This window comes from Theropithecus gelada, chromosome 2 (assembly GCF_003255815.1).
Source record: "Theropithecus gelada isolate Dixy chromosome 2, Tgel_1.0, whole genome shotgun sequence".
Classification (NCBI taxonomy): domain Eukaryota; kingdom Metazoa; phylum Chordata; class Mammalia; order Primates; family Cercopithecidae; genus Theropithecus; species Theropithecus gelada.
This window is the reverse complement of record NC_037669.1, coordinates 11809073-11824087: the sequence shown is the minus strand read 5'-3', so window position 1 is coordinate 11824087 and position 15015 is coordinate 11809073.

Sequence of the window (15015 nt, the reverse complement as noted above, 5' to 3'; positions counted from 1 at the left end):
ATAACATTAATCAGAAACTTGTTTCTCCTATTCAACAATTCATCATCACAAGAAACACTTCTTTTCTAAAGTTATCTTGTTATAATCACATAGTATTGCATAGAATAAATGTAACACAACTGATTTTTTTATTCTGTTCTTAATGGACTTTTCAGATATGGCTTGGTCTTTTATTGTCACAGAAATACTTCCAGAAATCTTTAAAATAAAATCTTAAGTATTTATTTCAATTTCTGATACAGAGTTATTTCTAAATGTGGTTAAAGGATACTATATATTTTTCAAAAAAGTGTATTAATTTCTAGTTCCACCAGTAAAGTATGAGAAAGCAATTTTCATCCCATTATTTCTCAGCATTGAATGTGTTGCACTTTCATTTTTAAAATTAATATCTAAAATATGGAATGTATTTATTGGTTTAATTTGTTTTTCCCTGAAATATACTAAGGTTAAGCATCTTGCCTTGTGTTTATCAGGTTTCTGCTTCTTGAGTGGACGATTCTCTTTCTGGATAAATCGTAAATCAGTTTTGGTTTTGCCATTTTATCATGGATTTTTAAGAGGCTGTCCCTCAATGTCTTTATAATTAATATTTGGTTAATACTTTGCTTATTTTTCAAGCTTTCTTATATCACAATCGAGCAGGAAATATTGCCCACCAAATATTTATTTTGTTGAAATCTTATTGAATTTTCCTTTGTAGATACAGAATAGCAATACATAACATGAAGGACAATGCTATTTTTATGGGTATGCTAAATTGAGCTTGTTTATTGTGTTTTCTGTATTTATTCATGGTTTGATGGACCTGTCAAATTCTGAAAGTGGTGTATTAAAACCTCACACTATAATTGTGCTTTTATTGCATTGACCTTTTATTTCTAGGGGTGTTTGCTTGATATATGTATAACTGCAATATAATTTGATGCTTAAAAGAATATTGCTATACTCTCTAGATTACAGAGTTTATTCTTAATTTTTTTTCTCTATTTTTTGATGCTTTTGACCTTGAAATCCTCTTTCTGGTAATATATTTTTACTCCTTCTTGTATTCGTTTGAAATTTCTTTATCTGTGTTTATTCTTTTCATTTTCAACTTTTCTTTTTTTACTGCTTAATTTGTTACCTGTAAACAAATATAATTGGGGTTAGTTTTTAGAACCCTAATTAACAGTCCAGGATTTTTATAGTGTAACTCAGAATGTTTGGATATTGCATCAGTATAGATTTAATTGGTTTTATTGCAAGCACTCTTTCTAAGCTTATGTTTTCTCTTGTTTATGTTTATTGTTGTTTTTGCTTTTTTCTCCCTCATTTTACTTTTTCTGGCTTGTTCAAGCTCCTATTTATTCCTTTTTTCCATTTTCATTTCAACATACTACTGTAATTTTCAGTTCTGTAAGTAGTTCCTTTTACTTTTCTAATTAAACTGTATTTCTCCATTATAATATTAAAAGAAAATAGTAAGTTTTTTTCAGTTTTCTCTTCTGTCTTCCCAGATGAGACCTTTACATTATCTTACTTTCCCACATTCGTTGCTTCTTGCCCCCACTCCTCTTCTCTTTCTCTCCCAACTCCACATCTGTTCCAGGTTTTGCTGAGACGAGTTAGAATACTAAGTTCTAGGCCATTATTAGGTGTTCATTTAGAGTGTATCAGTTTCAAGAAATAGTACTATATTGGTGAGAGAAATCCAGGCTATTCTATGGTATCAAGTAATCCTAAAATATCAGTGACTTAACTCAACGAAGCTTTATGTATTTATTTCTCAGGTGATATACTTGGTTCTGTGTCGCCACTCAAATCTCATCTCGATTTGTAATCCCCATAATCCCCAGGTGTCAAGGGAGGAACCCGGTAGTAGGTGACCGGATCATGAAGGCAGTCTTCCCCATGCTGTTTTCATGATAGCGGGCGAGTTCCCACAGGATCTGCTGGTTTTGTAAGGGGCTCTTTCCCTTTCACTCACACGCTTCTCTCTCCTGCCACCATGTGAAAAATGTCCAAACTTCCTTCCCCTTCGCCTTCGACCATGATTGTAAGTGTTTTGAGGCCTCTCCAGCCATGCAGAGCTGTGAGTCAATTAAACCCCTTCCCTTTATAAATTACCCAGTCTCTAGATATTTCTTTACAGCAGTGTGAAAGTGGATTAATACACCAGGTCTAGGGTGAGTCTCAGGGCAGTTGCCCTCTATGTGAGATTCTACATCTTCACATCAATACATGGCTTTCGTTTTGTAGGAGGAGAAGAACACATTGAAGAACAGAAGATGGCAATTAAATGCTTTTCCATGAAAGAGACACAGATTGCTTCTCATTACCAAAGCAAGTCACATGGCCATGCCCCACCAAGGAGTTAAGAAAGCAGAGTCCTCCCAAGGAAGCATGTGTCCAGGAAAGAACTGTATGTTGTTGACTAGCAACAATGTCTGACACCTTGACTTAAACTTTACATTATAAATTTCTGATCACATTAGCTATATCCTTTTGAAACTTCCCAATAGGCTGGGCACAGTGGCTCGCGCCTGTAATCCCAGCACTTTGGGAGGCCGCGGCGGGCGGATCACGAGGTCAGGAGACTGAAACCATCCTGGCTAACACTGTGAAATCCTGTCTCTACTCAAAATACAAAAAAATTGCCTGGCATGGTGGCGGCGCCTGTAGTCCCAGCTACTCGGGAGGCTGAGGCAGGAGAATGGCGGGAACCCAGGAGGCGGAGCTTGCAGTGAGCCGAGATCTCGCCACTCACTCCAGCCTGGGACACAGAGCCAGACTCTGTCGCAAAAGAAAAAAAGAAACAACAATATACACCAATATTCTTTTGTTATTATGTTTGTTTTATTTCTTTTTTCCCAGTAAAACAAATTATTTAATTTTTATTTGGTAACAGCACTTCACCTATAATGTTCCTTGGAATAAGCATAGGAGCCACATAATTTCTGAATCTTCACATGTCTTTGGGATGATTAATATTTTGATCGGGCCTAGGCTCTTTGGAATGCAATCTTCTTTCTTTCAGTAGTCTATAGATATTATTTCAGGTTTTTTAGCTTTCAGTGTGGCAGATGTTGAGCCATCCTATGACAGATTCTTTTAGTTTTTAAAATAATCCATTCTTTCTATTAACTTGTAAATTTTTCTCTTTATCATTAGTATGCAAATTTTACCCAAATATGCCAAGTTTACTTCTTTCCTTATCCATCTGTTTTAGTGTTTTCTATTGCTTATAACAGAATACCTGGCACTGAATAATTTACATTAAAAAGAATTATTTTTTTACAGTGATGGAAGCTGAGTAGTTCAAGGTATAGGAGTTGTGTCAGGTGACAGCCTTCTTGCTGCTGGGGACTCTGCAGAGTCCTGAGGAGGTACAGGGTTTCACGCAGCAAGGAGGCTGAAAGTGCTTATTTTAGTGTCTCTTCCTCTTTTTATAAAGCTATCAATTCCACTCTCATAGTAAACCAATACTTTGTTAACCCATTAACCCATTAGTTAATAAATGGATTAATCCTTTATGACCTGATCACCTATTAAAGGCCTTACTTCTCAGTAACGTCACATTGGGGATTAAGTTTCAACATGAGTTTTGGAGGGAAATTCAAACCATAGCACAATTCTTATTAAGATTTGAAGACATTCTTTTGTTCTGAAGGCAATACAGATTTTTTCTTTTCAGATCAAGAAAAAAAATCTTATGTTTTGAATTTTGTTCTTTTCTTTTTTCATATGTTATTATCAGTACTGCAAGGCTTTTGGAAGTGTACTCTAATGCTTTTTTAACATTTCATTTTCTGTCTTTGTGTGTTGATGTGTGTGAGTGATAATGTTTCCCTCTTAATAGCGTAATATTTCTTACGCTAAGTCTTACCACAAATCTGGTTATTAGTGGTGAATATATGCCAATTTGTTTATTTAATTTTTAATTTTAAAAGTCAAATGTTTTAGTTGCTATTGGTCTCTCTGGAGATCCCCTTGGGGGTCGTGTTATGTTTTCTTCTGAATTCTCAATTCCCACACGAAAATCACTTGTTTCAAATTGTGGTTGGGGGCAGCAGGGGTAAATTTTGTTCCTCATTTGCTAAAATTCCCTTAAGTGACTTTTTTTTTAATTTGATCATGAGCTTTGTGACCTGCTAGTTGTGTGGTAGAAAACCAGCATGGTGGTTAATGAGTAGTAGATGGCAGGATAACTATGGCTTTTGTGGGCTGTAGTAAGTAAATTGAAAGGGTCTTTGATCCATTTTCCCACTCAATACATTCTTATTTATTTATTTTTTATTTATTATACTTTAAGTTCTAGGATACATGTGCACAACGTGAAGTTTTGTTACATATGTATACAAGTGCCATGTTGGTTTGCTGCACCCACTAGCTCGTCATTTACATTATATATTTCTCCTAATGCTATCCCTCCTCCATCCCCCCCACCCCACAACGGGCCCCGATGTGTGATGTTCCCCACCCTGTGTCTAAGTGTTCTCATTGTTCAGTTCCCACCTATGAGTGAGAACATGTGGTGTTTGGTTTTCTGTCCTTGCAACAGTTTGCTCAGAATGATGGTTTCCAGCTCCATCCATGTCCCTGCAAAGGACACGAACTCATCCTTTTTTATGGCTGCATAGTATTCCATGGTTTATATGTGCCACATTTTCTTTATCCAGTCTATCATTGATGGACATTTGGGTTGGTTCCAAGTCTTTGCTATTGTGAATAGTGCCACAATAAATACACATGTGCATGTGTCTTTATAGCGGCATGATTTATAATCCTTTAGGTATATATCCAGTAATGGGATGTCTGGGTCAAATGGTATTTCTAGTTCTAGATCCTTGAGGAATTGCCACACTGTCTTCCACAATGATTGAACTAGTTTACAGTCCCACTGACAGTGTAAAAGTGTTTCTATTTCACCACACCCTCTCCAGGACCTGTTGTTTCCTGACTTTTTAATGATCGACATTCTAACTGGTATGAGATGGTATCTCATTGTGGTTTTGATTTGCACTTCTCTGATGGCCAGTGATGATGAGCATTTTTTCCTATGTCTGTTGGCTGCATAAATGTCTTCTTTTGAGAAGTGTCTGTTCATATCATTCACCCACTTTTTGATGAGGTTGTTTGATTTTTTCTTGTAAATTTGTTTAAGTTCTTTGCAGATTCTGGACATTAGCCCTTTGTCAGATCAGTAGATTATAAAAGTATTCTCCAATTCTGTAGGTTGCCTGTTCACTCTGATGGTAGTTTATTTTTCCATGCAGAAACTCTTTAGTTTAATTAGATCCCATTTGTCAATTTTGGCTTTTGTTGCCATTGCTTTTGGTGTTTTAGATGTGAAGTCCTTGCCCATGCCTATGTCCTGAATGGTATTGCCTAGGTTTTCCTCTAGGGTTTTTCATGGTTTCAGGTCTAACATTTAAGTCTTTAATCCATCTTGAATTAATTTTTATATAAGGTGTAAGGAAAGGATCCAGTTTCAGCTTTCTTCATATGGCTAGCCAGTTTTCCTAGTACCATTTATTAAATAGGGAATCCTTTCACCATTTCTTGTTTTTGTCAGGTTTGTCAAAGATCAGATGGTTGTAGATGTGTGGTGTTATTTTTGAGGCCTCTATTCTGTTCCATTGGTCTATATCTCTGTTTTGGTGCCAGTACCATGCTGTTTTTGTTACTGTAGTCTTGTAGTATAGTTTGAAGTCAAGTAGAATAATGCCTCCAGCTTTGTTCTTTTGGCTTAGGATTGTCTTGGCAATGTGGGCTCTTTTTTGGTTCCATACGAACTTTAAAGTAATTTTTTCCAATTCTGTGAAGAAAGTCATTGGTAACTTGATGGGGATGGCCTTGAATCTATAAATTACCTTGGGCAGTATGGCCATTTTCATGATATTGATTCTTTCTATCCATGAGCATGGAATGTTCTTCCATTTGTTTGTGTCCTCTTTTATTTCATTGAGCAGTGATTTGTAGTTCTCCTTGAAGAGGTCCTTCACATCCCTTGTAAGTTGGATTCCTAGGTATTTTATTCTCATTGTAGCAATTGTGAATGGGAGTTCACCCATGATTTGGCTTTCTGTTTCTCTGTTATTGGTGTATAGGAATGCTTGTGATTTTTGCACATTGATTTTGTATCCTGAGACTTTGATGAAGTTGCTTGTCAGCTTAAGAAGATTTTGGGCTGAGATGATGAGGTTTTCTAAATATACTCAATACATTCTTTAAAGTGATGATAACATTTTAGTTTGGAAGTTATTATTCTTCAGAGTTTGGAAGGTACTTTGCTCTTGTATTTTATCTCCCCATACATTATTGACTGATTTATGTCCCCCTCATATTCATATGTTGAAGTCCTACCTTCAAGGGTAACCATATTTGGAGAGCTAGGGCCTTTAATGAGGTATAAAGTTAAATGAGATAAGCATAGGGTTTTAATTTAATATGACTGACCATGTGAGAAGGCAGTGAGAAGGCAGCCACCTGCAAACCATGGAGATTAGCCTTGGGAGAAACCAAACCTACCAATGCTTATATCTTGGACACCTAACTGCCAGGCTGTAAGAAAAGAAATTTCTCTCGTTTAAGCTACTGTATTAGTCCATTTACATAGTTATAAAGGAATACCTCAGGGCTAGTAAGTTATAAAGAAAAGAGGTTTATTTGGCTCATGGTTCTGCAGGCTGTACAAGCATGGCATCAGCATCTGCTTGACTTCTGGTGAAGCCCAGGAAGCATTTGGTCATGGTGGAAGGGTAGGGGAGCTGGCACACCACAAGTTGAGATAGGGAGCAAGAGAGATGCCAGGCTCTTCTAAACAGCCCCCTCTTACATGAGCTCATTACTGTGGGGAAGGCACCAATCTATTCATGAAGGATCTGTCCCTGTGACTCGAACACTCCCCACTCTGACATCAGGGACCACATTTCAACATGAGATATGGAGGAGACAAACATCCAAACCATCTCAGCTACCTAATCTGTGGAATTTTGTCATGGGAGCCCTGGCAGACGTGTTACTGTGGAGAATATGAAGTCACTCTGGTCCCTTTTAATTTGCACTGATTGTAGTATGTCTCTGACAGAGGTGCTCAGAGAGTTGTGACATGCCTTGGCTTGGAACTATCTTTATGCATTTTGTGGGGATCAGTCAGGAGGCTCATGTCCTTTGATACTAGATGTTCTCGAATTTTTCTCAAAAATTATCTTGTAATATTTCTTTTATCCCTTGTCCTTAGTTTTTTAAATCTTTTTCAAGAGCTCCTATTTAGAGGTTGTACCTCAAAAACTACTCTCCTGGATTTAGTATATTTTCTCTACTATTTTCTTTTTGCTTTAATATATTTCTTTAATGTATTAAACTTTGTCTTCTAATCCATCTTTTTTTCCCTTTAATTTATCTTATTTTTAATTTTCAGGAACTCATATTTGTTCTCTCAATAGAGATTTTTAAAGACTTCATGATTGCTGTATTAATGCAATGACTAATCTCTCAAATTATATTAAAGATATATTTTGAAACTTTCTTCTCATAGTCTGGTTTTCTATTATTTTTGTTCTTTGTTGATTTTGGTCTCTAATTTCTAGGTGGAGATTTTCTTCAGATACTTGATATTTCTAATTAAGGTGAGAGTGGGAGAAGAGGGAAGATAGTTAAAGTGTCACTCTAAGGCACTGATTCTTAACGAGGTGTGATTTTGCCTCTCACAGGATATTTGGCAATACCTGAAGACATTTTTCATCATCATGAATCAGAGAGTGGAAGTGCTCCTGGTATCTAAAGGGAAGAGGCCAAGGGTGTTACTAAATATCCTGCAATGCCCAGGACAGCCTCATACAATAAAGAATGATCCCGTCTAAAATGTTAATAACGCCACTGTTAAGAAACATTGTTCTAAGATAATCTAGGTGATAACTTCATTGGAAACTGTTAGGTCTGTATGTGTAGGTCGTTTCTCTTGGGCTTGACAGATTCCCTAGAGAATTTTTTTTCTATATTTTATGTGGAGACTAACAGTTGGGCTATCAGCTTTCTGAGAGTTGTCTTAGAAGATGTATTAGTCAGTTCTCGTATTGCTATATAGAAATACCTGAAACTGGGTAATTTATAAGGAACGAGGTTTAATTGTCTCAGTTCTACAGGCTGTACAGGAAAGCACAGCATCAGCATCTGCTCCTGGGGAGGCCTCTGGAAATTACAATCATGGTGGAAGGCCAAGTGGCAGCTTGCATATCCCACGGCAAAAGCGAGAGTGAGAGTGAGGTGGGGAGATGCTTCACACTTTTAAGCAACCAGATCTGGTTAGAACTCACTCACTATCATGAGAACAGCATCAAGGGGATAGTGCTAAACCATTCATGAAAAATTCACCCTCCATGATCTAATCATCTCTCACCAGGCTCCACCCCTAACACTGGGGATTAAAACTGGACATGAGATTTGGGCAGGGACACAAATCCAAACTATAACAGAAGGGGTCTGGGGTCTTTGGCATTTGGCATTCTGAATGCATATATTTGCTAATCCCTCTGTTTTAGGTTAGAGCCCATCTACCATAATCTACCGCAAAGACTTTTCATTATATCCTTTCTAGTGAATACGTCGTCAGAGAAAGTAATGGTGATGAGGCAATGGGGAGGGAGACTTTTATTCAGAAGTGTAAAATGGCAAGTTAAATGCTTCTCAAACAACGTTCACCTAATTCTCCTTATATTTATGCTTCCCTGACTTCCCAGTTAGAGAGGTATCTGATGTATAAGTTCATAAAACATTAAGCATTCTTTGATATACACTAATTTATTTCTCAGCTTTCTTCACTAGCTGAATTAAGGTTTGGTTTTCTTGGATATTCCCTATCCATCACCTTTTCTGCCGCTTGTCTTCTGCTGTATCATTTGCTGTTCCTCCATGCTTCTCGGGTTATGTTTTAAAAGAGTTCTTCGCTCTAGATTTATTGGATTTTCAGGAGGAAGTGACATTATATGTGCCATTTAGTGACACAGAAATCAAAGTTTAATTTAAATGCCGGAGTTTTGTCAGAGGAAATCTGGAGGGCATTTGTTCCCTCCAATTTGCTGTGAAAAATGCCTGCTGCACATTTCACAGAGTTGGCTTTGTCTCTGTTTATGTACATCAAGAGTGTTCTCTTTTCGTTTTATCTAAGTGCCCTGTGATCCCTGGCCACTGGCCCCGCATTCTGCACATGCTGTGGAGTTGGGCAGGAGTATTTTCTACTCCCTTACAGGAAGAGTATCTTCCTGACTCAGATTTGCTGGACAAAGGAACTTCTATGAGCTAATGGATGGTTGATACCACACTTCTTCCATCGTCTTTTATGTATCTTTCCTGGCCATGGTGCTCTGGATACACCTAATCAATAATTTCATACTCAATGTAAAACGAGTTGTAAAAACTTGAGACAGATGAATCTAAATGTTTAGAACTTTAGACTTCAGTTTTAGGAAAACTGTGAGATAAACGTCTCATCAATATCTCTCAAATTGTGGAATATGAATGACAGCCAACTCTCTCTTTTTATGTGTTTTGCGTGCATGTGTGTGTCTGTGTCTGTGCAGGTGTATAAATTTCTACCTAAGCAGGAAGGTTTCCCCTTTCTCCTTATGTGAACTTTTGGATATCAATAGAACTTTCTGTTCTTTTTTTAAAAAAAAATCTGCTTATATTACTCTCATGTTATGTGAGACTAATACAATGTCTCCCTCCATCTTTCTCTCTTTCTCTGTCTCTCTCACATGCACACACACACCATATATAATGTCAAATATATTTACACAAATCTGCCTGTGGGATTGGAAATAAGTAAAGAAAACTATGTAAAATTATTAAGATATATTTCAGTAGTTAATAACTGGGAATATTATAGTTTCTAACATTTAGATTTGTCTTCTGACTCCCTCCTTCCCCCACTGTATCCTATACCATGTGGAGGAGTTATAGATAAAGTTCTCTAAAATTCCGATGCATAAGCATCAAGGTTTTGAGATCCTCTTAGCAGAGTGGAAAAGACAGGTCAGCGAGGAATTCTCCCAGGATTCACCATCACATCTTCCTGCACAAGAACAGTCTTTGGTGGTATCTGGTGAGCAGCAGCTATCCTTGCAGAATTGTGGCAAACCTGTGGGGGTAATGGAAGTACTTCCCAGGAACTGGCCAGAGAGTTTACTAATTGTCAGAGGTTTTCTGGTCACTCGCAGAATAATTAAGCAGGGAGAAGGAATATGGGGCAAGGATTTTCAAAGTACTGAAATTCTTTTTTTTTTTTTTTTTTTTGAGGCGGAGTCTTCACTCTGTCCCCCAGGCTGGAGTGCAGTGGCACCATCTCGGCTCACTGCAAGCTCCGCCTCCCGGGTTCGCGCCATTCTCCTGCCTCAGCTTCCCGAGTAGCTGGGACTACAGGCGCCCGCCACCGCGCCCGGCTAATTTTTTTTGTATTTTAGTAGAGACGGGGTTTCACCTTGTTAGCCAGGATGGTCTCGATCTCCTGACCTCGTGATCCGCCCGCCTCGGCCTCCCAAAGTGCAGGGATTACAGGCGTGAGCCACCGCGCCCGGCCAAATTACTGAAATTCTTATATGGCTAGATGTGGGTGAAAATTAGTGAAATTTGAATAACTGTTAGAAATGTTATTTCATTTATATGAATAGGTTGAGAAAATCCCAGTTATGCTAAAGGTACTTATGGTTATTAGATATGAATAACTTTTTCCTTGGGTGATAGTAATTCTTTCAGTAGAGAAGCATTTATATGGGAAGGGATCATTTCAGGAGACCAATGCCCTATCCATTAGGCCATGGGGTCTTCTAGAAGGTATCATTCTATAGGGTTTTAAATGAACTTTTTTTTTTCTATTGAAGGGGAAACATTTTCTTTTCTTTACATTTCATCATCACCTATGAATATTTGTTAGAAGATTCTTTCTACAATTATAGTATTAATAAAATATTGGGGTATGTAATCTAATTGAAAGTTGTTTCTTCAGCTCACTCCCTTTAAAAAAAAGTTCAAAATATAATGTTAAAAGATAATATTTAAAGTAACATTAAAAGACATTCCAACTGCCTAAGAGAAAATCAAAGAAAATATTTGCAAAAATTGTATGGAGAAACTATTATCAAGAGAAACTAAAGATATCTCAACACCTACATTAGAAAATAAGAAAGGTCTAAAGTCAAAAGTTTTAAACCAACACCTTAAAAAGATAGAAAAGGAAGGGCCAAATAAACTTAAAGTAAGAATCCTCCAAGACTTTTCCCTGGGCGGCTGCTCTGTGCTGTTATGGTATTTGAACATTGTGTGCATATTTGGATTTAAAAATTCTCTTCACATAGTAGCCACCATTCCTTTTTCACCTGGGCCAACTGCCATGGTGTCCTTGGTATATTTCTCTCTGGAATGCAACTCTAAAACAGTTATTGTGACATTTGCTGTGTGTGTGTAGTAACACAGCTGTTTATGCTAAATATATATTTGCTCACAATATTCTTTAAATGGTAAATATTTTCATTTTTATAAGTTATAATGTAATTCAGAAATAAGTAATTTTTCATGATTTACCTACTTGGAACCCCCATCACTAGAAATTATGAATTCTATATCTGACTAGTAATTTGAAAAATTTTGTAGAGATTGTCTAATGCTGGATATAATGAGACAATATGAATATCTTGTGCATTAATTTAAAATACGATTTTTAATAACCAGCCAAATTATTTGCTCCAAAACTCAGTTCTTCAGTCTAATAAACACATCTTTTCCCAGCAAACTTTTCAGACTCACTAGTAGTGAGTGCTAGAACAGAGGTGATTAAGCAATTGTTTTGTGTTTTTGCAGAATTGCGTATTTTCTTCATTTACTTATGCAAATATTAAGTTTATTTACTCTTTATGCTTTACACCTAGCTTTTTCAAAGAAGTATATGTATTACCTTTAGAATGAGAAAGTCATTTTAAAAAGAACAAAATGATTGAAAATTTCACCATTATTAGTTAAGTTCATAATATATAATTTCTTTGAGTAGATAAGATTCTGGAACTTTGATTTGACTTTAGGAATACTTTATCAATGACAAAGAGAATACTATTTAAAAAGGTACTGGTTCATCACTCAAACCTGAAAACAGAACACAAAAGGAAACATAGGAAAATATTACTATATCACTATAGCATTGCAGTAATTTTACTTGGTAAATATTTCATATTCTTGCTAGTTCCTTTAGATGACTAACCACACCATACTGTTATATTATTAGTATCAACATCTGTGGCCATTGTGAGCCCACAAGACAAATTCAGCATCCAGATATGTCTAGGTCCCACAATATGCCAATAGTGAGGATTGCACATTGTCATAATAGTCATGACTCCAATATGTGAAGAAAGTTTCATAATTGAAACAACAACAAAAATGTGTTCTTTGAGAGAAAAAATTTAGTTGAGCAGATGTTTTTCAAGGATAATTATATTAGAAAGGCAATTACATAATTTTTGTTACAGATAGATATACCAATTGAAAACAAATATTAAAGAATCTGATTCTGTGTAGGTATAAAGCCAGAAAAGCATGCTATGTATATTGTAAATCTCACAGTTGGTGAGTACGTGATTAACAAGTCTTCACTTTAAAAACTATGAAATACTTACATAGAATACATTGTTTTCAACCTTCTATATAGCCAAGTGAGAAATCCTAAATATACTATTTGTGTTTTTATTATCACTTATTTGCAGAATAGTAAGGTCAAATTGATATCTGTTAAACTTTCTGACAAATGTACGTTAATCCAGGTTTATGTAGCCACACCTGAGTACACACAAAGAATCATATTTTTACTCTGTTTTCATCTCTGACCTTCATTTTCTGAGGACCTTATTGTTTTAAACTTACCAACACATTCTGGACAAAGACTATGGGACCAGCTCTGGTAAACCCAAACCCCCTCTTATGAAAATCAATCCCCCCATTTCCAAACACAATAGGAGAAAGTGGTTCTTGCCTCAAAGCAAGATGGAGGAAGTCCCAGATAATTTGGGTTATCTGTATTTGATAAATCTAAGTGTTTTAGGATCATGTAGTTCTGCCCATAAGTGAACTTCACAGAATAACCAAATTAAAAGTATCTGACCATGAAACTCCATAGAATTACTTACTTATCTCAACTGTTTACACCCAATGAAGCTTTTCTGTCAAGTTTTTGGCACCTTGTCTTTGACCAATCTCAGTCTGTCTCCCATTAGATCGTTAGAATGCTCACTTGGTTTCTCTCACCGTCTGACACTTCCAAACTATAATTCCCAGCTGTCTAGTTGTCTACCTCAGTCATGACACCAATTACATTTTACTTTGCTACTCTCCCTAGAGTCCTCTCCTAAGATAATTCATTAGCAAATGCATTTTGGTACTCGTTCATGTTTTTTCCAGTTAGTTTGATGTGGCTGGCAAAGATATTTATCTGTGGTGGCAATGTAGATCATTTGGAAAGCTGTTACAGCATTTATTTTGAACAGCAAAGCTATACTTCATTGGCAGAGGATTCTAATAAAACTCTCAGTATGTGTTAGGTGAGGTCCTGGAAATCTGTTTTTTCTTTCCACATATTAGGCCAATAATTTTATTTTCATTTAGTTTGATTTTTTTGTTTTGTTATGGAACATCATAGAGTATTATTTTTTGCATTTTTAAGTGAAAAATTGGAGTCCTTGCACAAATTTTCCTTTAACAGAACCAGGTAATATGAAGAAATAAGTGATGCTTATCTCCATGTTAATGCAATAAGAGCAATTTAGTTCAACCCTTCAATTGTCAGTTCTTAGCCAATGGAGATGACTGCAATGTAGAGAAAATTAAATTATTTTCTAACAAAAAGAATAGATTTGAAGAAATCCCATTTTAAGTATTTATCTACAGTGGGCTAAATCTGGAGTAAAGGCTTTTAGAATCATTGACTTTCAAAATTGGAAGATAACTCAGTAATAAAACATTCTAAGCCCTACTTTTTCGATGTATAAATTCTGTCTTCTATAAACTCTAATTTTGTCCTGAGTCCCTCCGGTGGAGGGAGACTTGTAAAATACATGCTTTCCACAGAATATGATTCATGTATACAGGCATCTTCTTCCAATACACGTTTTGCCTACATTGAAAGTTTGTTTTTTAGTGTAGCCACCTTCATCAATAATCTTAACTAGATCTTCTAGATAACTTGCTGTAGCTTCTCCATCGTTACTTGCTGCTTCATCTTGCACTTTTATGTTATGGACAGACCTTTTCTTAAATCTAATGAACCAACTTCTGCTAGCTTCAAATTTTTCTTCTGCATCTTTCTCACCTCTCTCAGCCTTCATAGAACTGAAGAGTTGGGGCCTTGCTCTGGATTAGGCTTTGGCTTAAGGGTGTGTTGTGACTGGTTTGATCTTCTATCCAGACCACTAAAATTTACTCCACATGAGCAATATGATGATTTTGCTTTCTTATCACTCATGTGTTCACTGGAGCAGCACTTTTCATTTCCTTAAACTTTTCCTTTGCATTCACAACTTGGCCAACTGTTTGGTGCAAAAGGCTTAGCTGTTAGCCTATCTCTGATTTTGACACACCTTCCTCACTAAGCTTCATCCTTTCTAGCTTTTTTTTTTGTTTTTTTTGAACGGAGTCTCACTCTGTCATCCAGGCTGGAGTGCAGTGGCACGATCTCTGCTTATGGTAACCTCTGCCTCCCGGGTTCAAGCAATTGTCCTACCTCAGCCTCCCTGGTAGCTGGGATTACAGGCGCATGCCACCACACCTGGTCTAGCTTTTAATTTAAAGCTAGAGACAGGAAACTGTTCTTTTCATTGCAATAATTAGAGACCATTGTAGGATTTTCACTGGCCTAAGTTTAATATTGTTGCATTTTGGGGAAGAGGAGGACTCTATGAGAGGGAGAGAAATGGCAGCATGACTGGTCAGTGGAGCGGTCAGAACACACACAGTATTCATTTGTTAAGTTTGGCATCTTATATGTGTGCATTT